General features: G+C 40.9%; 1 long non-coding RNA gene across 1 annotated transcript; it reads left to right on the top strand.

Moving 5' to 3' along the window:
• Window positions 1–11,325: 11,325 nt before the first annotated feature.
• Window positions 11,326–12,686, top strand: LOC309696897. Its single transcript, XR_014273693.1, has 3 exons — window positions 11,326–11,404; window positions 11,610–11,697; window positions 12,401–12,686. It is a non-coding gene; the product is annotated as an uncharacterized lncRNA (long non-coding RNA).
• The last annotated feature ends 9,248 nt before the right edge of the window (window positions 12,687–21,934 follow it).

Here is a 21,934-nt window from a genome sequence, read left to right on the forward strand (position 1 = left end):
AGTACTCAAAACAAGAAAGAAGGAACACTTAAAAAAACCCAAGCAAACAAACAACACAGAGAAGAATTACACAGGAACAGGTCATCAGGAAATTAGTTACAGACATAAGTCAGTTATCAGATTATAGAGTTTGAGATACTTGCAGCTGAAAGTCTGCACTTCAATAGGTTATTGATCGACTTGATTGACTGGCCATATCTCCATCAACTACAACTTTTGCCTCCTGTATTCAAACACAGCTCTAAATACATACAAATAAACCAAGTCTAAACAGTAAATAGTTTTAATAACACTTACAAATTGTAAATCACTCAAAAAAGTAAAGGAAAAACACGAGCTAGCACACGGAAATAATACATTCTAAACAATTTAAAGTATTGATATCCACAATTTTTTAATGCGGCCTCCAATTATATGTTGGTTTTCAATCACTGAAAATGAAACGCCTAAAATTTAAAAGTTTAAATAATTACAACCTTGGAAGTGGAAGATTACCAGCAATGTTCCAGTAACTAGAAAGGAAAAAAGTAAAGCTTCAATCTGAACAAAAAAACAGACTGGGTTATAATTATTTAATTTAATTTAATGTATTCTGTGTAAAAGACGAAACAAAATGCATGGAACAATTTGTTTCCAAATAATGGGAAACCCCCAGCTATCCCCACCTCCAATATGAACATATTTCCAATAGCAAGTGAAAGTAACCTGGGAATGTCTACTGGGTTTAAATGCAACAAGACACACAATGTTTGTCAAGCTCCGCTTCTTGCTCATTCACTGCAAAAATGCTCGGTAAGTTAACCCTAGAACCCAACAGAAATATTTACACCTGCATTTTGAAAATGTATATTTTAAATAACTGAAAAAGACAATTGGATGAAGTTTTAAGATTATTATCTATAAATCTGTAAGTTGCAGCAACCCAAGCTGGATGCTTGTCTTGAGAAAGGACAAATTATTATTTTATTAATTATCCTGTACCATGCTATCATATATTTTACCAAGCAATTCTTCTCACACAGTCAGGGATATGTTTCTCTCAGTGCAAGCTTCACTCATACATTCAAACAGGAACTCGGTTTTTTTTGTTTGTTTGTTTGTTTTGTTTTGTCTCCACTCATTCAACTAATTTGCATATTAAGTCATATCTCAACAACAACAGAAATGCATATTCAAAACATTACCAAAAAAATAATTATTATTATTTTTCTTCTTACAGTAATAACTTCTTTTGCTCAATCAGCACACGACCACTTCCAATTTACAACTTTGAATTAAATTTATTATCTGATCATCGTTTGGTAACACCCCTATATTTTCCTTTTCACAAAAGCCCCCAGTTGTCGTGCAGATTCTCGAGTTATTCCTCAGCAATGGATAACCTCAGCATCTGATAGCAAATGTCTATTAAAACTACACCATTTAGCATTTATGTAATATATTAACATTCATGAGTGTAAGCTGGTCTTCATTGCATGTATGGGTTTGTATTCAGATTAATTTATGCATATTTGTGCTGAGCTGTGGATTCAAACTGTCTCGCTCCTCATTCTCTCCAAAAATAATTTCACGTATTTCTACTTGTGTATGTATATTTTCTATTCATTTATGTAATTTAGTCTATTTATTTCTTAATTTCTTTATTTATTTTATTTACCTTTCTATTGCGATGCTCTGGACATTTCTAAACCTCCACAAGTTCAGCCTCAATTTTAAACCCAATTTTCATATGCTCTCACCTTAACACGTCCAGCCTTCACCTCTCCCCTGTCCTCATCTACTCTTCTCACAGTTGCCTGTGTGTGCTCCCGAATCTCCTGCAAGCACAGGCCCAAATCAGCTGTTTCTTCTTCTCTGTTCATTCTCTTCTTATTTTCAGTCTCTTATTTTGCTGTTTGACTTTGCATGGCAAATCTGAAACTCAGACAGTCCCATCAAGTCCATCCACACAATGATGTCACTGGTACACTTCCCAGCTGGTGATCAGAGCGCATGTTTCCCACCATGGTATTTATACATGCTCCTGGAACCTTCAGAGTTTTAGGTCAGTCCTGCTGTCTTTTGCCTGCTGTTAATTCTTGAAGTCCACAGTGTTGCTCTGCCTGTCTTCTGTCTTCAGGAAGAGATTGACCGTCCTCACAGCTTCTTCTCAGGATAAAGACAGGATGAAAGGTGAAGCTGTGAAATTTTCAGCCAAAACATGGCCTGTTTGTCGTCCCAATTAAGTTAATCTAACATTTTGCCACTGTACTCATCCAGGAGGTTGAGCCAAGTCCATGGGCACCTATATCAACGCACTAAGGCATTTATTTAATCTCATTTCCTTTCATTTCTCTAATTCTTATACCTAGATTTTAAGGCGTCTTTCTCAATCTCACGTTGCACACACACCAGGCAATTTCCATCAAACTGCCTGCAAACATTTCACTTCCTGTCACAGACACACACACTCACCGAGTGCTTCTTACACACACACACACGCACACACACACACACACACGCACACACACACACACACACACACACACACACACACACACTATATATATATACTGTACCCTCTGTAATTTTACTTACTTTTAACGTAAAAACATGCACCCTCGGACACGCACACAAACTGAACAGGTTCGCACAGGTAGATACTAAGGTTTTTAAACTTGCAAGCATTACCAAAAAAGAAATCCTTCACATCGAAGTCCTCAGCATGATTAGCAGAATTCCTTTGGCACACATCCTCAGCACAATTAACAGTTTTTCAACACACGTCACAATTCTCTTAGCTCAGCTCTGCAGCACAATTCACACAATACTTTGAGCACCAATTTAGCACAATTCACTCAGGTGTTTAGTAGCTCTTCTCACACACATCACACCATTCTCTGTCACACTTTCAAAACAATATCTACTTCTGACTGTACACCCCAAAGAGAATTTTACACTTCACTATATATTCGCACATTTATACATATAACAAAAGACACCAAATGTGAAGACATACTTTTACACAAACATCTGCTGGTACCAGACTTTTCGACTTTTCCTACACAATTTTGACAACTTTAAAAGCGTCCAATGCCAAGGTCTAACCTTTTTCTGACCAATTAACCCGTATCAGTTCCAAACTGTGACTGGCCCGATTTCTACACAACCTATTTTATTGTTAGAAGCGTCCAACGCCCAAGCCTAGCTTTGCTGGCCAAAAAAGTGCATATACCGTCCTAGACGGCAAAGTGATTCTTCGATCACTGGTTATTAAGAAGGGTCCCAAGTCCTTCCAGTCACCACCTGGGATAAATCTTCTCATGTGTCCGTGAGAAGGAGGAAGTTCCCACCTGTGAACTTGTGCACTTCTTAGAAGTCTAACTTCTGTTCTAAAGTAATTTAAATTCATTTAAAAAACAATCAAAACTCTGACAGAAGGTTTTAATCGATGTAGGTCCAACCTTATAACCAATAGGGACTTAAATCCCTCAAAGAAATAACCAATTACCTATTCTACGGTCTTTTCTTAACACACACATTAACTTCTTTTTTCTCTTTCACCATTAAATACCATATTACCTTTAACTCACTACTGTCATTCTCAAAGTTTCATTATTGTTACCCCAAAGCTTTACTTTTATTCTCAGAAATTAACCAAAATCAACACAAACATTCACCAGTAATCTACTGAACAGACTTTAGTTTTACCACTACTGAGCCAATTTAATAGTGAAGATCATTAACTCGGCGAACAGATAATTTAGAATTCATCCAATTTGCACACTTTGCTTTAACAGGCTGTGTATTGTATTTGTATTTGTATTGTCGAGCCAGCTCTCCATTCGCTTCATTTTACGATTTCACCTTAAGCCGAATTTGTCCTCTCAGCCGTAAAAGAATCCTGGGTTTTCGGCACTAAATAATAAATCTGGTTCTTGTCATTCTTTTACTGAATAAAGAGAACACGACTCAGTTATTTAAAATATTTATAATTATTTATTCAATCATCTTCCGGAAGATAGAGACATGCACAGCCCAAAGCCAGTTGCAAATCTCTAGCATTAGAAGCCAAAAATGTGTATCATATAGGTGTTATTTTGGTCCTTTACACGTCACACATAGTTTCGATCAAAACAACTTTTTCTGGGCTGACCTGATGTGTGTGTGTGTGTGTTACATAGTTCTGCTTTTTCTCCCTGTACTGGTTTCCTGTATTTTATTAACATGCCTGTGTAGCTCTGCACTAAACTTCCTGTTCTTCAGTCTGACTGAGCACTTGGTTTATGAGTCAAAGCTGGCCTTGCTTTACACTTTACACTTATTTATAATCCAAACCACTGGGTTTTTTATATATTTGTACTGTTTTACAGAAACAAACAAGTAGCACCCGGTGATTCAGAACCCACTAAAACTATGACGTTTTTATTACAACATGCTGATGTCTGACCTTTGAACTATTACCTTAAAGCATGAAATCTTTGGCCTCTATGAGCTGTAAAAGCTTCAGATTTTAAGATATATTCATGCAGTGTGAAATTTTGCGAAGAGTTATGGTGTCATTGTGATGTCACAGGGTGTTGTTTTGAAACAAAGTATGTTGCACAGCTCTCTCTCTATGTCCTTTCATATGCGTAATTATTTATTTAATAAAAACTAAGTGAAAATGCAGAAAACTATATCCTTACTGCTTCCATATGAATTACAGTTAGGATTTTTTTTCTTTTCTTAATGTTGCTTTGTATTCCCACTATAGTACATTTTAAATGATGTGAAATTGAAGTGCGTAGTTCCGACTTTAATTCAAGGACTTTTGGATAAACTGTTTAGTAATTAAAGTGATATTTCTATACAAAAGGTCGTGTCACATACAATACAACTACGGCACTGCTGAGCACTGAAAGACAATCATTTCTTGGTCGAACAAAGTGTAGGACAGCACAATCACACCAACCAGGGAGCACTCACACATGGCATGGTTTGATACATTTGAACTGTACACAAAATATGTGTATGGTATTAGTAAGGTATGGTATTAGCAGGACACACACAGTAAAGACCATGAGAGGCCACAAAAATGATGTGCAGTGCATTTTGGGCCTAATAGTCGGGGCAGTACACACATCTTTTTTCTTTCTATGTGAAAGGGTAGAAACAGTAACCTATTTTAAGATACTCAAAATTAAATACACAAACTAAAATAATTTTAATACAATGATTTACCATCACAGCCACCTTCAGTTTACTTAATGATGGCAGCTTCAGTTCCTCCTTTGTTATTTGTTGTTGGGTTTTTTGTATTAAAAAAGTGAAAGCATCCTCTTTCTGAGCATTCGGCACAAACCAGTTCTGGGTAGAGGAAGTACTCAGAACAAGGAAGGAGGAAGAAAAAGAAAGAATGAAAAAGATGCTTAAGGTTTTAGAGTTTGTTGATCTGTGGAATTCAAGAATGTGTCAGCACAATGTCAATGACGAAAGCCATCAGTTTCAGAAACTCTTATTATTCACAAGTGCAAAACTAAATATAAAAAAGATAAATAAAACAAAGCTCTAAATCTTAGACTCCACAGGAGTCATTTACCATTTATGAGTTTAATTACAAAAAAGGTATGGCTTGTTTGTTCTCTAAAAAGAACATGGAAGCTAAAAAAAAAACCCACAAGACCTCTGGAATAATGTTCTTTGGACATAAAAAAAGAATGAGGTGGAGGTGTTAGGTGTGCAATGTTTGACAAAATCCAAACCCAGCAGAACAACTTAAACACCTCACAGCACGACACAGTGTTGGATTGGTGAAGAGTTGGGCTTATTTTTGCAAGCACGAGAAATTTTAACTTAGCAGTTATTGAGTTGACTGTAAACTCCTCTGTATGTCAAAGCACTCGAGAGTAAAGTTTGTGATACCATCTGTCCAACAGTTAAAATTTGATAGAAACAGAGTCATGCAACAGGAAGATGAAGCACAAATGAATAGCTGGAAAAGAAAAAAAAATCAAGGTTCTGTCATAGTCAAAGTCGAGGCCTCAGCTGGACTTAAATGATCTATCAGGACTTCAACCCTGTGCATAAACCATTCATGACAAAATCTGTAATTTCAATTAGTAGATTACATGTACATTTTCCAAATAATTTTATTACATAAGTGAATGTAAAACATTACTGTAAACAACCACAGCAGACCTAACGACATTTTACTGCTTTCAGCATACTTTTATTTACACTTTGCTCACGGTTGGTATACACACACACACAGCTGCAGCTCTCCCGCTGCCAGCTCAACATACCAACAACAACACCCACCACAGGCAAGAACAGCTTTTTATGCCGGCGAGGCATGATAGCAGATGCCAAGCAGGTGCGTCCATCTCACTTGAAGTTTGCGTTTTAGTAGGTAAAGGTGAATGCTTGGACATGAATTGAGCTGTGGTTTGGGGAAGGCCTCGCAGGGGACTGGCGACAGCTCCTGGCCCTGACAGATCCCCATGCACTAAATAGAAGTGAAGACATTAAAGAATTGAAAACAAGGAGGGAGGGAGGGTGGGGCATGAAATGAGAACAGCTTGCAGAACTGGTGGAACCTATATAGATGACAACCGGAAGGAGCGTCTTTAGAGGCGTGGTCCCGCTCCTGAAATTCCGATAGATAATCTCCAATTATTTTCTGTCTTCACTTCCTTTCAGTGGAAAAAATGTACAGGATTGTCCTGCTGGGAGACAGTGAAGCTGGGAAAAGGAGCCTAGCAAACACCATGTTTGGAGAAGATGCATTTATAGTTAACACTGAATGCCAAACAGAGTCCAAATCTCTCCATGGAAGAAGGATTACCCTGATTAACACTCAATTCAATTCAATTCAGTTTTATTTATATGGCACCAAATCACAACAACAGTCACTTCAAGGTGCTTTATATTGTACAGTAGACCCTACAATAATAGATACAGAGAAAAACCCAACAATCATATGACCCCTACGAGCAAGGAAAACCTCCCTTTTAACTGGAAGAAACCTTTGGCCCAGGTAGATCAGAGGACGAGCTGAAGGCTGAAATAATGAGGTGGATCACTAAGTGCACACCAGGGTCTCATGCTTTTCTCACTGTGCTCAAAGTGGAGAACAGCAGCAGCAGGCTGTCACTGAGAAAATAAACCAGTATTTCTCAGAGAAAGTGTTTAAATATGCAGCTCGGACACAAAGCATTTCAATACATGTTGTACCCTGTATAATTGTGTATGTGACAAATAAAGGTTGTTTGTTTTTTGTTTTTTTGTTGTTACAGTTGTCTTAATTCAAGATTCCCCAGACTCAGAGGAAATGAAGATCAAAGAGTTTATAGATCAGAATAAATATCTTATGAGGAAGTGCAAAAGCCGATACCAAATCTTTAATAAATACACTCGACAAGGTGACAACATCAGTAGCCAGTCCCAGGTTGCACAGCTAACACAATCCGGTTGTTAAGTCTGATGTCAGTAGCTGTGTCTGGGCCTAAACTCCGCTGCAGGTCCATATATCAAACGATCACTATGGCATTACTGAGAGTTGAAAAACTGTCTAAAGTCTTTCATCTTTAATAAAATGATCAGCGTTCTGCTCTACCAGGTGTAACAATTGAGTTTAACATCCAGGCATCCATGAAAACGGTACCTACCACGGGTCACATGTATATTGTAAAAAGTGATCAGGTGTTACGAAAGCTGAGATTTCTGATGCTCTTTTTGTAAAAGGAACTTGCCAATAAACTTTAAGAAGGTCAAGCTTACTCACATAAGCAGCAGATCTGACGCTGTCAATACAGTCCTCAATACGGGGCAGTGGGAAAGAATCAGGTACTGTTACTGCATTTAACTTGCGGAAATCTGTGCAAAAGGGAGGTGTTCCATCTGATTTTGGCGTAACCAGGCACAGAGAGCTCCATGGACTATAGCTTGGGATAGCCAATCCATGCTTCAGAAGGTAGTCTGCTTCTTTGTTTATCATTTCCCTTTTTGCCATATTCACACGGTAAGCATGCTGCTTAATAGGCACTGCATTCCCAACATCAATGTTGTGCTCTATTACAGTAGTACGTGAAGGCTAGTCCCCAAAGAGTTTTAAATGAATGTTGACAAGGCTTTCAATATCTAACTGTTGCTCATGGGTCAAGTGAGAAAGATATGTAGACAACTGGGACAGTACCTCAGAATTAAGCATTCTGGCATTCTGGTAGCTGGCATCACAAAGTTTGAGCCCATCTTCATCTAAACTCGACCTCAGTCCTGAGGAAGAGTTCAACAAGAGAGTGTTAGGATGCCTGGGTCGTTGACCCAGGGTTTTTGAGTTTATTATATTATTTATCATTTCTAGTCTTTGGTTTCTTTGTTAGAGTTCTGTCTTATGGTTTATGTCTCTGTGTAATCCTTAGTTGCTGTCTCCCCTGTCTGCTATATCCCCGTGTCCAGTCAGTGTCTGTGTCTGCCCTGGTCCCACGTCTATGTTCCCTCTGTTGTATTGCCTGCCCGTGAGTCTGTGTCTGTAAGTTCAGTCTGTGTTATGTTTCCTGTTTTACTTTGAAAGTCCGTGTCTCATGTAAATGCGTCTGGTATTGCTTCCTTTGTCTCGTTAGGCCTGATTTGCCCCAGCTGTGTCTTCCTCCTGTTGCCCATTCCCTGATTGCTCCTCTATGTATTTAAGCCCTGTGTTTCAGTTTGTTGGTGTTGTGTAGTGATGGGCAGATGAAGCTTCATGAAGCATTTCATCCAATTGGTTCACCCCAGCGCAAAGCTTCATTTGCTCTAGTAGGACATCTACTGGATGTAAAAATATTAGTTGCCATGAATTTGAAGAGTGTGGCCTTTTGCACACAGCCTGTAAATGTCAACAACAAAAGGAGTGTGTAAAGCATATATATTGTAGTGATGGCAGTATACTGTGTATATTTTTACTGGCAGTATGGAAAATGATTATTTGGAAATGCTTAAAATGGAAATGATCATTTACTGTGAGGTGAGGTGTGGCTGGGGTGTGGACAGTGGTTGTGCTTTTGTAACGTTGAGGTATGGACAGCTACACACTGAGGCTTTGAGCCTCAGTCCTGCCTGTTCACATTTTATTCTGTAAAAACTAAATTTTCACTACTTGTATGACCTTTTTAGTGGGGAGAACATAGCTAGGATTTAATGATTTAACAAATCTTTTAAATCCTTTGTCCTCCACAATGCTAAATGGCTGGGAGTCCTCAATCACCATGCTAACCAGGTCTTCATCTATTGGAGATTGTTTTCCTGAGGAAAGACAACAACAACAAAGCACAAATATAAATATCACACACGTCACTTATTGCATTATATAATATTATATAATTTAGTAACATTACAGCATGCTATATTATCATTGCATTTGATGGCTCACCTGGTCTTGCTCCACAATCAGTGTTCCCCCTATTCTCATGCAAAGCTCTGTAGTGCCTAAGCATGGATGAGGTGTTGTTGTTATATCCCAGCTCCCTGGCACATAGCAAACACTTCACCTTGTACAAAAGTACAGACAGCTTAACATAAGTTTTATTGTACCATCAGTATTATGAAAATACATCTTCTGCAGAAATTTACATACCTTGTTGGGAGGAATAAGATCAAAATGTTCCCACACAGGGGAGGACATCCTCCTCTTCTTAGCTGGCTCCATTCTCTCCTGACTTTCTCTCCTCACTCTCATAAACCTCCAAACTGTCTCCAAACTCTCACTAACAACTCTCCATCAAACACCCACATTTTGAATGAAGTCTGAGGGGTTTATATCGCTGTCATATCTTGCGGCAAAGTTCGAACCACTTCATGAACCAGTCACGTGGTACAGCCGGGAAGCGAGGCTTCGGACGTCATCATTTTCAGCTCGTCCCATAAATGAAGCAAGCCTCGATACGTGCATCACGGAAACGCCCCCTCCATTACTCGACACAAGCTTCGAAGCCTCGATACAGAACGTCAGATCACTAGTGTCGTGATCTACTCTTATCTACTCTCACTTACAGTATGCTGTGTGTTTTGGTTTTCCTGCCTGCGTTAATGTTTGTTACTTTGAGTTCAGCATTAAAGCTATTTTTTGAGTTCACGTCTGTCTCCGGAGTCTGCACTTTGGGTCCTTTTCCTGCCTGCACACAGCTGTCACATGACAGAGAGTTTCTGGAGATGAGATTTGCTCTGATGGAGATGGCACAGACTTATCTGCGGGACCACAGAGAGGATCAGCTCTAGAATGATAAGATTTGAGCATATTGAGATGGCGCAAGCGTGTTTTACGCTTCCTGTCTGGTGTTTTAATCACATAGTCAGTGTCATTTACTTTCTTATCCACCTGGTATGGTCCACAGAAACGGGCAGATAGTGCAGAGCTAGCAGTTGGTAGAAAAACCAAAACCTTGTCACCTGGATTGAAAGATCGAGGAACAGCTTTCTTATCATACCAACTCTTCATCTTCCCCTGAGCAGAGGAGAGGGTTTCTGCAGCTGCCAACCTGGACTTAGGGAGGCGCTCTCTGAATTGTGAAACATAATCCAGAACATTAGTTTTCATCACATGGTCTGTTGACAAGAACTGTTCTTTCAACAACTTCAAAGGTCCCCGAACAGAATCACCAAACACTAGTTCATTTGGGCTAAACCCAAGGGATTCTTGCTTAGCTTCGCGTATGGCAAACACCATCAGGGGTACTCCCTCATCCCACTCTTTTCCAGTATCCAAGCAGTATTTCTGCAACGTTGCCTTGAGTGTCTGATGCCAGTGATCTAATGCTCCTTGAGACTCAAGATGGTATGCACTTGACACAACATGCTTAATCCCAAGAGTCTGCATGACGTGCTTGAAAAGTTTAGACAGAAAGTTAGTTCCTTGGTCTGTCTGGACTACTTTCGGTGCACCAAAAGTAGTGAAAAACTTTGTCAAAACTTTAATCACCAAAGGTGCAGTTATTCTTCTGAGTGGGACAGCTTCTGGAAAACGAGTCGAAGTGCACATTGCAGTCAGTAAAAACTGATTACCATTCTTTGTCTTGGGCAATGGACCAACACAGTCCACAATGACACGTTCAAAAGGTTCACCAAGTACTGGTATAGGATGAAGAGGAGCTATAGGAACTGTCTGGTTTGGCTATCCTGCAATCTGATATACAACCAGGGGCGGAGCGTGGGTTGTTTTGTCAGAAGCCCGGGGTCTTTTGGAGTGTAAATTTTTCATAGTTAGATGCCTGGCTGACAACTGTATAAAACAAAAAGTACACACAATATTCGAAGCACATAGTGCACACGGTGCGTGAATCCCCCCTGATATTGGTATGATCCGAGCTCAGGCACTAAGCGACTGAGCGAGAGGGCGGGGCAGCTGCTGCTTGTGAGTGTGCTGTTGGAGAAACGGAGCCAGCCATACTAAGGAGAGCTTAAGTTTGACCAGGTACCAAAGCAAATCATTCGTACCGTACAAATAATGTAAATATGACGGTGCATCACGAAAGATTGATATCAAACTGATCACTTGACCAATATTACGTTACTCGCTCTTCAAGTGAATCAACAAATGGCGAAATGAAAAGCCGAACAACAACAATGCTATTTTTTTAGAGAGTCTTAGCTTACGTGTGTTTATTTCATATTTTCAGTTCTTACCCTCCCCGACTAAATCGGTTTCAGTTATGTACTGAAATATAAGAATGGACATTAGAGGCTTCTTTCAAAGAAAAAACTCAGGTAAATGTTATTTTATATATTATGCTTAGTATGTTGTTCAGTATATTTCTATGCAAAACAAGAGGGATTTCAGTACACAGCAGGATATTCACATTTGTAACCAGATATTTACATACACTTTAGGGAGAAAACATAAAACATTTTTACTGTACAACATCAATTTAGAGTAAACTTTTGTTTTAGATAAATATTGAAATATATTTTGAATTAGTTAAATGTCAGAATAAAGCGAGAGAAATCTGTCTATTTATTATCACTTTCATCAAATTTAGGAGTACATGTACACTAAGTTTATTGTTAATTAATAAGAAACTCCAGACGATTCCATTCTGAGCTGAAGAAGCTTCTGATAGGTTCGTAGAGTCCATGTGAGTAAATTGGTGGCACACCTGTGGATGCATATAAGGCAAAACACTGTTTCTTTGACATGGGAAAAATCAAGAGATGTCAACCAAAACACCAGGAAAAGAACTGTGGAGCTCCATAAGTGTGGCTCAATTTTGAATACAATTTGGTGCCATTTACAATTAAGAAATACAGACAATTTCTCTCTTTACTCTTAAATTTAACAAATATAAATTAAACATTTAGTCTAATTTGAGGTTTTACCTTAAATAAGTGTTTGTGTTTTTATCTGAAGAGCATGTAAATATCTGGTTTCAACTGTATATTTGATGATGTTGGTGTTTGGTTTGATTGTCAGCACAAAGAGGGAGAGAGAGGGTGAAAGAGGGAGATGGAGAGGAGAATGAGGACAGAAGAGAAATGGAACAAGAACCAGATGAGACAGACATGTTAGTCAAATGGTTGTTTGCCAAAACATCAGAACACGTATCTAGTACCTAGTATATCTTTTTAGGTTTGTTATTTTTCAAATTCTATATTTATTAAGTTATGCAAACTTATTTGCACAACAAGGCTAATTAGTTATATAAACTTTTCTGAATCTAAATAGAGTACTTTGGTAGAATTAAAAATAATATGGCACAAACTTGATGCAGCAGGTGAATCGTTAAGGACAACTGAAGGAGGTTTACTGGAAGGAGCAGCAAGAGATGATTTAGGAACTCTAGAAAGTGGTCCAAGACAAAATGTCCTCCCACAATATCCGCTGAGCCAGTTTGGAGGCCAGCAGAGGGCGTTCAATAAGAGTTGGTGTGAGCAGTTTACATGGCTGGAGTATTCTGTTGTGAGGAACTTGGCTTTCTGTTTTTCATGTCACATTTTTGGGAAGCAGAATACTTTAAAAAAAGATGGCCTCAGTCATTCAGGGTTCTGCAATTGGAAGAGGGCTTTAAATGCCTTTAGGGAGAACGAAAAGAGTTCCAGCCATTCGTCTTCTATGATCTGCTGGCACAGCTTTAAGACCACAAAAAACCAAGGTGACGTTGTTGAGCAACTTAGATCAGCAAGCGCAGCAGAGATTTCAGAGAGACGACAATATCTCCCCAGGATCTTAGCTGTAACAAGTTTCCTTGGAAAACAAGGGCAGCACGGTGGTTAGCACTGTTGCCACACAGCAAGAAGGTCCTGAGTTCAATTCCACCATCAGGCCGGGGTCTTTCTGTGTGGAGTTTGCATGTTCTCCCCGTGTTTGCGTGGGTTCTCTCCGGGTACTCCGGCTTCCTCCCACCGTCCAAAGACATGCAGCTTGTGGGGATAGGTTAAATGGATAATCCAAATTGCCACTAGGTGTGAATGTGAGTGTGAATGGTTGTCTGTCCCTATGTGTTAGCCCTGCAACAGACTGGCGACCTGTCCAGGGTGTACCCAGCCTTTCGCCCTATGACAGCTGGGATAGGCTCCAGCGCCCCCCGCGACCCTGAAAAGGATAAGCGGAAGCGAATGGATGGATGGATGGAACAAGGAATACCATTCCGTGGCCACGATGAGCAGGAATCCACCAGTCATAATCAAGGGAACTTCCTTGAGTGCATGAAGCTGCTGAAAACATTTGATCCATTTTTGAAAAATTACAGTCCTGTCTCACATGCTACCTATCTGTCTCATTTTTCACAAAATGAGATGATAACCAGTATTTCACATGAAATAACTGGAAATATAGTTAAAGAGATGAAGGAAGCTAAGATGTACTCTGTTATGGCTGATGAGGCTAGAGATGGGCACACGGAACAGCTTGCAGTGTGTGTACGTTTTGTATCATGTAAAGGCCATGTCAAAGAATGTTTTCTTGGTCTACGGAAACTAGAAAGGTTTGATGCACAGTGCATTACAGACACTATTGAGGAGCTGTTGCAGTATCACACGCTCAGTGACTTACTTTGTGTTGCTCAATCCTATGATGGGGCATCTGTCATGAGTGGTCCTGTGGGTGGTGTGCAGTCCCGTTTCAGACAGAGACACCGTGAAGCAGTATATGTGCACTGCTATGCACATGAGCTCAACCTTGTCCTTTGCCATACATGCAAGGCTATTCCAGCTGCTTCTGACTTCTTTGGACTTTTGAAAAATGTCTACACATTTTTTAACACCTCCCTGGTAAACCACACAAAGTTTAAGGAACTGCAAAAGGACCTTGGACTGTTTGCATGTGAGCTTGTTCAGCTCTCTAACACAAGATGGGCCGGCCAAGTAAATTCCATCAAAGCCCTTCTCAACAACATTTCTGTAGTTTTAGCAACTCTCGAGGCCACAAACACTCCTATTGCTAAAGGGATCTTGTCCAAGCTGTCAAAACCCAAGACTGTGTACATGTTAATCATGTTCTCACAGCTGCTTGGCATCACTGAAGGCCTGCACCGCTACCTGCAGGGAGAAAGGCTAGACATGGGCAAAGCTGTGGAGTACAAGATGTCGGTAGCTGATACACTAAGTAAACTGCGCACAGAGGCTGCTGCTGAGGAAATATTTGAGAAGGCCATGGACATTTGTGGAAGCTACAACATCCAGATTCATCAGGGGGCACGACACAAACAGAAAAGACTTGAAGGATTTGTACTTGAGTCCAGGTGTGGTGCAACACCAAATCTCACAAGCTCTGCAGAGTTTAGGTACGAGATATTCTTTCCTTGTTTGGACCGAATGTTGCAGGAGCTAGCAGACAGATTTTCTGGGGCAGGACAGAAAATAATGGAGAGCATTCAGGCATGCAATCCATCCTCCCCAACATTCCTTTCCGAAGATGCCTTAAAACCCATTGCGGCACACTACCATGTGACGATAAAGCCTGAAGAACTTGTTGTGGCAAAAAACCTCATGAAAAGAAAAATGGAAAAAGAGGACATTTGCGACATCACAACTGCCTTCCACTTGCTTGACAAGGACATGTTCGCAACTCTGAAGGTCATCTTTAGAATTGCACTAACCATTCCTGTCAGTAGCTGCAGCTGTGAGCGCTCTTTTAGTGCCTTGCGTCGTCTCCACATGTGGCTAAGGAGAACCATGGGACAAGAGAGGCTGAATGATTTGGCCATATTATCTATTGAAAATGAGTACTTGGATAATGTTGACCCTGAAAATGTCATTGATAGGTTTGCAAAACTCAAGCCTCGAAGATACAATCTCATGTTACCACAATAAAGAGGTGTTGTCAGTGTAGTGCAGATCTGTGATGATTTTCAGTGCTACTGTCATCTAGTTTTGATTTTGGTTCTTTGTTGGTTAAGTCCTAAAGTAGTCCTGATTTTGAACTGTTATTCTACTGTTTTCATTCCGGATCAGTTCTGGCTGTGGTTGAAATGGGGTTTAGTCCCCGTATCTTGAAACAGCCCTAATTTCGTTCTGCCTTGCTAACTAACTAACTAACCTAACTATTTTTAAGCTGCATATGTGATATTTTTTTTCTCATATTAAGTTTTGTTTTTTTTAAAGCTTATAACACAGCCTAATAAATCTTCAACTTCACAGCAGGTTTTTTTTGTCATTTCCAACCCCCCCCCCCCCCCCCCCCCCCCGCGTGCGCGTATTACCCTTTAGGGCTAAGCCCTGGGTGTATGCAATGTCTGGCTCCGCCTCTGCATACAACCTATAACCATAACCTACCTAACAACACATAAACAGGAAAAAACAGGGTGTCGAAACAAAAGGCCGCTCTCCCCTACAGGCAGTCTGAACATGAATACAAAAAATGTACATAAATGCACAAAGATGCACTTTACCCAAATTTTTATTTTCGTTTCAATGTATCCCAATATTGATCACAAAACCTTTTTTTAAGAAAATAGACCAGTTAATCTCTCAGTTTATCTGGAACAAAAAGACACCCAGAATAAAAAAGATATTTCTCCAAAGAGCCAAGATTACAGGAGGAATGGGGTTGCCTTGTTTTCAGTTTTATTATTGGGCCTGTAATATACATTGTATGTCATTCTGGGGTGGGGAACATAGACCTGATTGGGAACGGATGGAAAGTATGACTTTTTTCTCCAATACTCTTAAATCTTTGGTTCATTCAAACTCAGATCTGGGTAAGCATAAATGTAAAAATCCGGTAGTGTCTGACTCACTAAAAATTTGGTCTCAAATTAGAAAGCATTTTCATTGGCGTCAATGTTCAATCTTTACACCATTAATTCATAATCAAGCATACACATTGCTCTCAGGATCAACATTCCAGCTATGGACTTCCAAAGGGATACACACAATCAAGGATCTGTTTATTGATAATCTTTTTCCTTCGTTTCAACAACTTCAACAAAAATTTTCCATAGAAAACAGAGATTTTTTCAAGTATTTACAAATACGTCATTTTATTAAAGAAACGTTTCCATCCTTTCCCAATGAACCACAAAAGCTAGTTTCAGATGATCTATTCTTAATGAACCCGCTAAAGAAAGGAGCTATTTCTAGGATCTACAACCAACTTTTGCAAATAGACAGTACAACTACATTGGACCACTTGAGAAATGCTTGGAGTGAAGAACTGGCTACTAACATCACTAAAGATCAATGGACTAAGGCACAAGAACTGGTTCACTCCACTTCTGTCTGCTGCAGACACGGACTGCTACAATTTAAGGTCTTGCATAGGCTCCATCTGTCAAATTGAAGGTTTCAAGGATGTTTCCAGGGGCCGATTCAAGATGTGATCGATGTGGCCAGAATTCTGCCTCATTGTCACATATGTTTTGGACATGTCCTAATATCACTACCTACTGGTCTAAAATATTTAAAACTTTGTCTGATATTTTTATCAGATTTATAGATTATAGATTACTTTAATAAGTAAAGCTGAGAGGTTTGGCCTCCTCTCATATCTGCCCCAAGATTATATATATGCAGGTGTTGTTTTTTTTTTTTTTTTGGGGGGGGGGGGGTTCGTTTGGGTTTTTTTTTTTTCTTTTTTCCCTCTCTCCCTCCTTTGAATATACTTGTTTAGGATAATAAATGTGTATGTATAGACATAGATATGATTGTTTATATAATGATAATTATATTTTATGTAAAAAGGATGGGGAGAGGAAGGAAGGGAAGGGGAAAAAGAGGGGAGGGGAAGGGAAAAGGGGGGAAAAAAACTATGTCAATGTAAATGAGGTATGTACTTTGTTGCCTGATTTGAATAAAGAAAGGGAAAAAAAATGCACATATAAGTCACAAAGGCATGCAAGCCTGCACAGGCATGGCAATCAAAATGGCCAGAGGGGCCCAGAAACAGGCCTTAAGCAGTGCTCTGCTGATTAACAATTAGCTGGACTCTGAGCAGCATCCAATCAGGACAGAGGAGGTGGAGCCTAGACAAAACAAAGAGTTAGTAGGAAGAAGAAACATCCCCCTGGGGCATGTAACAAGTACATAACAGTTGATTTAATATTTTCATCACAAGCTGAATATACAATGTTTATAAATGTTCCTCTTAATAATTGTGCTTTGGTAAATGCATCAAACACATTAAACACAGTCTTTCTTAATGAAAAAGTACAAAATATATATAAATATATTATGGGTGCTGCCATATTGTGCTCCTTCCTGCATTCACTTTTGTAACTGAAAGGTATGCTCTCTCCTGAAGCATACCGGAGCATCCATTTCAAGGTGGAGAAAGTACTCAAAACAAGGAAGAAGGAACATACACACAAAACAATAACAACAGAAACAGAGAGAGAAGAATTACACAGTCATTAGGAAATAAGACAAAAGTCAGTCATCAGGTTAGTGTGTTTGAATGTCATCAGTAGTACCATAAAAACAAGAATACAAATTCAAATTCAAATTATATTTGTCACGTACATAGTCATACACAGTACGATAACTGCTCGTGACCTAAAGAAAAAAAGAAAAGGCTATGAATAAGATAGGAAATAAATATGAAAATTAAAAAGGGTAAATTTTACTAGGAAGGAATAAAATAAAATATAAAAATTAAAGTTACAAGTTACTGGCTACAAGTTAAAAAATAAAATAACTGTACAACAAAATACACAATACACAGTATAGAACTATATAAGAATGTATGAAGAAATATAAATATATATATATATATATACACAATAACAGCAGCTGTACAAGTATTAACTGGAAATGAAGAATATAGTGACCAGTGTTGTGCAATCCACATTATTTAGTGTCTTGTGCAGTGCAAATATGCTTAAAGTGATTAAGTGATGAAGTGATAACAATGTCCAGAATGTCCAGTGTGTGTGTAAGAACTGTATGTGTGGGTCAGTACTGTGTGGTGGTGTGATTGAGAGACCGTATCGCCTGCGGGAAGAAGCTCCTCCTCAGTCTCTCTGTGTTGGTCTTCAGGGAGCGGAATCTCTTTCCTGACCTCAACAGAGAGAACAGTCTGTTGTTGGGATGGCTGAGGTCCTTCACGATCTTCCTGGCCTTGGTCCAGCACCGCCTGCTGTAGATTGAGTGCAGGTCAGGGAGCTTGGAGCAGATGGTGCGCTCAGCTGACCGCACAACCCTCTGTAGAGCTCGTCTGTCCTGCATGGTGCTGTTCCCGAACCAGGTTAAGATGTTTCCTGTCAGGATGCTCTCTATGGTGCATGAGTAAAAGTTCCTGAGCACCTTGGAGGGCAGTTGGAAGTCTCTCAAGCGTCTGAGGTGGTAGAGACGCTGACGGGCCTTTTTCACCACGGTGTTGATGTGACAGGACCATGACAGGTCCTGCGTGATGTGAACTCCGAGGTATTTGAAGCTGTCCACTCTCTCCACTGGGCACTCGTTGATGACGGGGGTCTGGTAGTTCCTCTCCTGCTTAGTGTTGAAGTCCACTATCAGCTCCTTTGTCTTACTGACGTTTAGAAGGAGGTTGTTCCTCTGGCACCAGTTCTCCAGATTCCTAATCTCCTTCAGGTAGGCCGTCTCATTGTTGTCAGAGATCAGGCCCACCACAACGGTGCCGTCAGCAAACTTAATGATGGTGGTGGAGCTGGTAGTGGCCACACAGTCATATGTGTACAAAGAGTACAGCAGGGGGCTCAGAACACACCCCTGGGGGGCTCCAGTACTGAGAGTGGTGGAGGCTGAGACATGTCCGCTCATCCTTACTGCCTGTGGTCTGCCAGTTAGGAAGTTGAAGATCCACTGACACATAGATGAGCTGAGTCCCAGATGCTCCAGCTTGGTGGTGAGTGTGGAGGGAATTACGGTATTAAATGCAGAGTTGTAGTCTATGAAGAGCATTTTAACATAATTCCCCCTTCTAGTGTCCAAGTGAGTAAGTGATGTGTGGAGGAGATGAGAGGTGGCATCGTCTGTGGAACGATTGGACGGTAAGCGAACTGTAGTGGGTCCAGTGTGTCTGGTAGTGAAGAAATGATGAAGTCTCTGACCAGGCGTTCAAAGCACTTCATCACTACTGAGGTGAGGGCTACAGGGCGATAGTCATTGAGAGAAGCAGGGTGGGGTTTCTTCGGGACAGGAACAATGATGGACTCTTTGAAACATGTGGGGATGACCGACTGAGATAAAGAGATGTTGAATATCTCAGTGAACACAGGAGCTAGCTGGTATGCGCAGTCTCTGAGGATACGACCTGGGATGCCGTCTGGTCCTGCTGCTTTCCTGGTGTTCACTCTCTTGAAGGCTCTCCTTACTTCATGCTCGGAGATGACGAGCATGTTTCCGGTGCTGGCAGTATCTTCCTGTCTGCAGCCGTTAGCGCCGCTAGCACTAGCATCGTTGGAGTCCTTAGCTGCAGCCTCGAAGCGAGCATAGAAAGTGTTCAGCTCGTCTGCCAGAGTCACGGCCGCGTTCGTCATACCGGTTGTTGGTGCTTTATAGTCCGTTATTGTCCTTAGTCCCCGCCATAGGCTCCTAGAATCACTCTGTTGGAGTTGTGACTCTAGTTTCCTCCCGTAGCGCTGCTTCGCCTCATTCACCGCCTTCCGCACGTTATATGACGCGGCTTTGTACGGGTCCATGTCCCCCTGTCGTGAGTCCCGTGTTGTAGGCAGCGGTGCGGGATCTCAGAGCGTCGCGGATGGTTTTATCCACCCACAGCTTCTCGTTGGGAAACGTTGTGATAGTCTTTGTCTCCACGGTATTATCCGCTAGTTTCCCGATGAATCCCACAACCGCTTCCGTAAACACGTTGACTTGGAGACATGGAGCTGTTTCTGAACATGCCCCAGACTGCGTCGTCGAGTGCGTCCTGTAACGCGGCCACCGATTGATCCGTCCAGCGCGCGACCTTCCTCTGAACCAGAACTTCCTGTTTCGGCCTTCGTTTGTATTTTGCCATGAGGAAGATGGCGGCGTGATCGGATTTGCCAAACGGAGGGCGAGATTGTGCCTTGTAGCCGTCCTTGACCGTAGTGTAGCAGTGGTCCAGTGTCCTTTCACCTCTGGTGGGGCAGGTGATGTGTTGATAAAAGTTCGGCGCTGCGCATTTGAGGTTGAGGTATTAAAGTCCCCCGTCACAATAAGCGCAGCGTCCTGGTGTTGTGTCTGGTGCTGTGTGAGTGCCTCATGCAGCTCGCATAAGGCGGTGACCGTGTCCGCTTGTGGTGGAATATAAACGGCACTTATAATGACCGATGTAAATTCCCGAGGTAGATAAAAAGGACAACACATGATGGACAGTAGTTCCAGATTTGGTGTGCAGGAGCGTGTGAGAGGAACAACGTTCGCACTGTTGCACCAATTGTTGTTCACCATTAAACACACGCCTCCCGTTGACTTCCCCGAGTCCTGTGTCCTGTCCATGCGGTGAACCGAGAAGAACTCGGCTGGCTGGATGGCGTGGTCCGGCACCGCTGGGTTCAGCCATGTCTCGGTGAAGCAGAGGAGATTGCAGTCCCGAATGTCTCTCTGGAACTTTATCCTGGCCCTGAGGTCATCAAGCTTGTTCTCCAGTGACTGGACGTTGGCGAGCAGGATGCTAGGCAGAGGTGTGCGGTGTGCACGAGCTCTCAGCCTGTTGCTGACGCTGGCTCGCTTCCCTCTAGGCCACCGCTTCCCTTTGTTCTCCCTCAAGATCTCACTCGGCCAGCTCGGATCCAGAGTTAAAAACTTCGAATTGTGAGTACATTGTATACCAATAGAAACAAGAGTGTCACTGTCATACCTAATGTACCCAATGGTGATGATTTTGCCGATTTAGAGACGCTGAAAACTAACTTAAAAAACAAAGACAAAGAAAAGGTGGTCGGAGCAGTCGTGACGGCAGCCGACCTCACCGGCGCCATCTTTTGGAATAGCAACAAATATAAAGGAATTTGCCAAACTAAGAACAATCTTTCTTCACTAAAAAACTTCTGTTTTTTTGTTGTTGTTGTTTTTTAAAGCCTAGATGTATCCCATACTTGCTCTTTATGCACCTCTCCCCCTCAGCTACCATTTCAAAATAAAAGTTGAAAACTAAATGAATAGTACACAAAAAATGGAGGATGCTCAAAATCAAATGGACAAATTGACATACTTTTAAATATTGTTTTTAAACATTGGATGAGGCAGTCAGTGACTACCTGCTGCCTAGAACCCTTGGAAATCACCAAATGCTGTTTTTCCTGCTTTGCCATCAGAGCCACCTTCAGTGGCTGCTTGGCTGTGGCTTATTAAGCATTTAGTCTTATATTTAAGAACTGAAAGCATCCTGTTTTGGAGCACACACGATAAATATGTTCTAGGTAGAGGAAGAACTCAAAACAAGGAAGGAGGAACAAAAAAGAACTTAAAAAACAAGGAGAAAATCAGATAGACTTCAGGGAATGGATCAGAGACGGGAGTTGCATATCAGATTAGAGTCTTTACTTTTGACCAACTTTGCAAAATAGTTCATGGAAAGATTTTGTACAACCCTTTGTATTAAAGCTGAAAGCCCTTCAATCAG

Source organism: Aulonocara stuartgranti, assembly GCF_965226115.1.
Source record: "Aulonocara stuartgranti genome assembly, chromosome: 3".
In the NCBI taxonomy this organism is placed as follows: Eukaryota; Metazoa; Chordata; class Actinopteri; order Cichliformes; family Cichlidae; genus Aulonocara; species Aulonocara stuartgranti.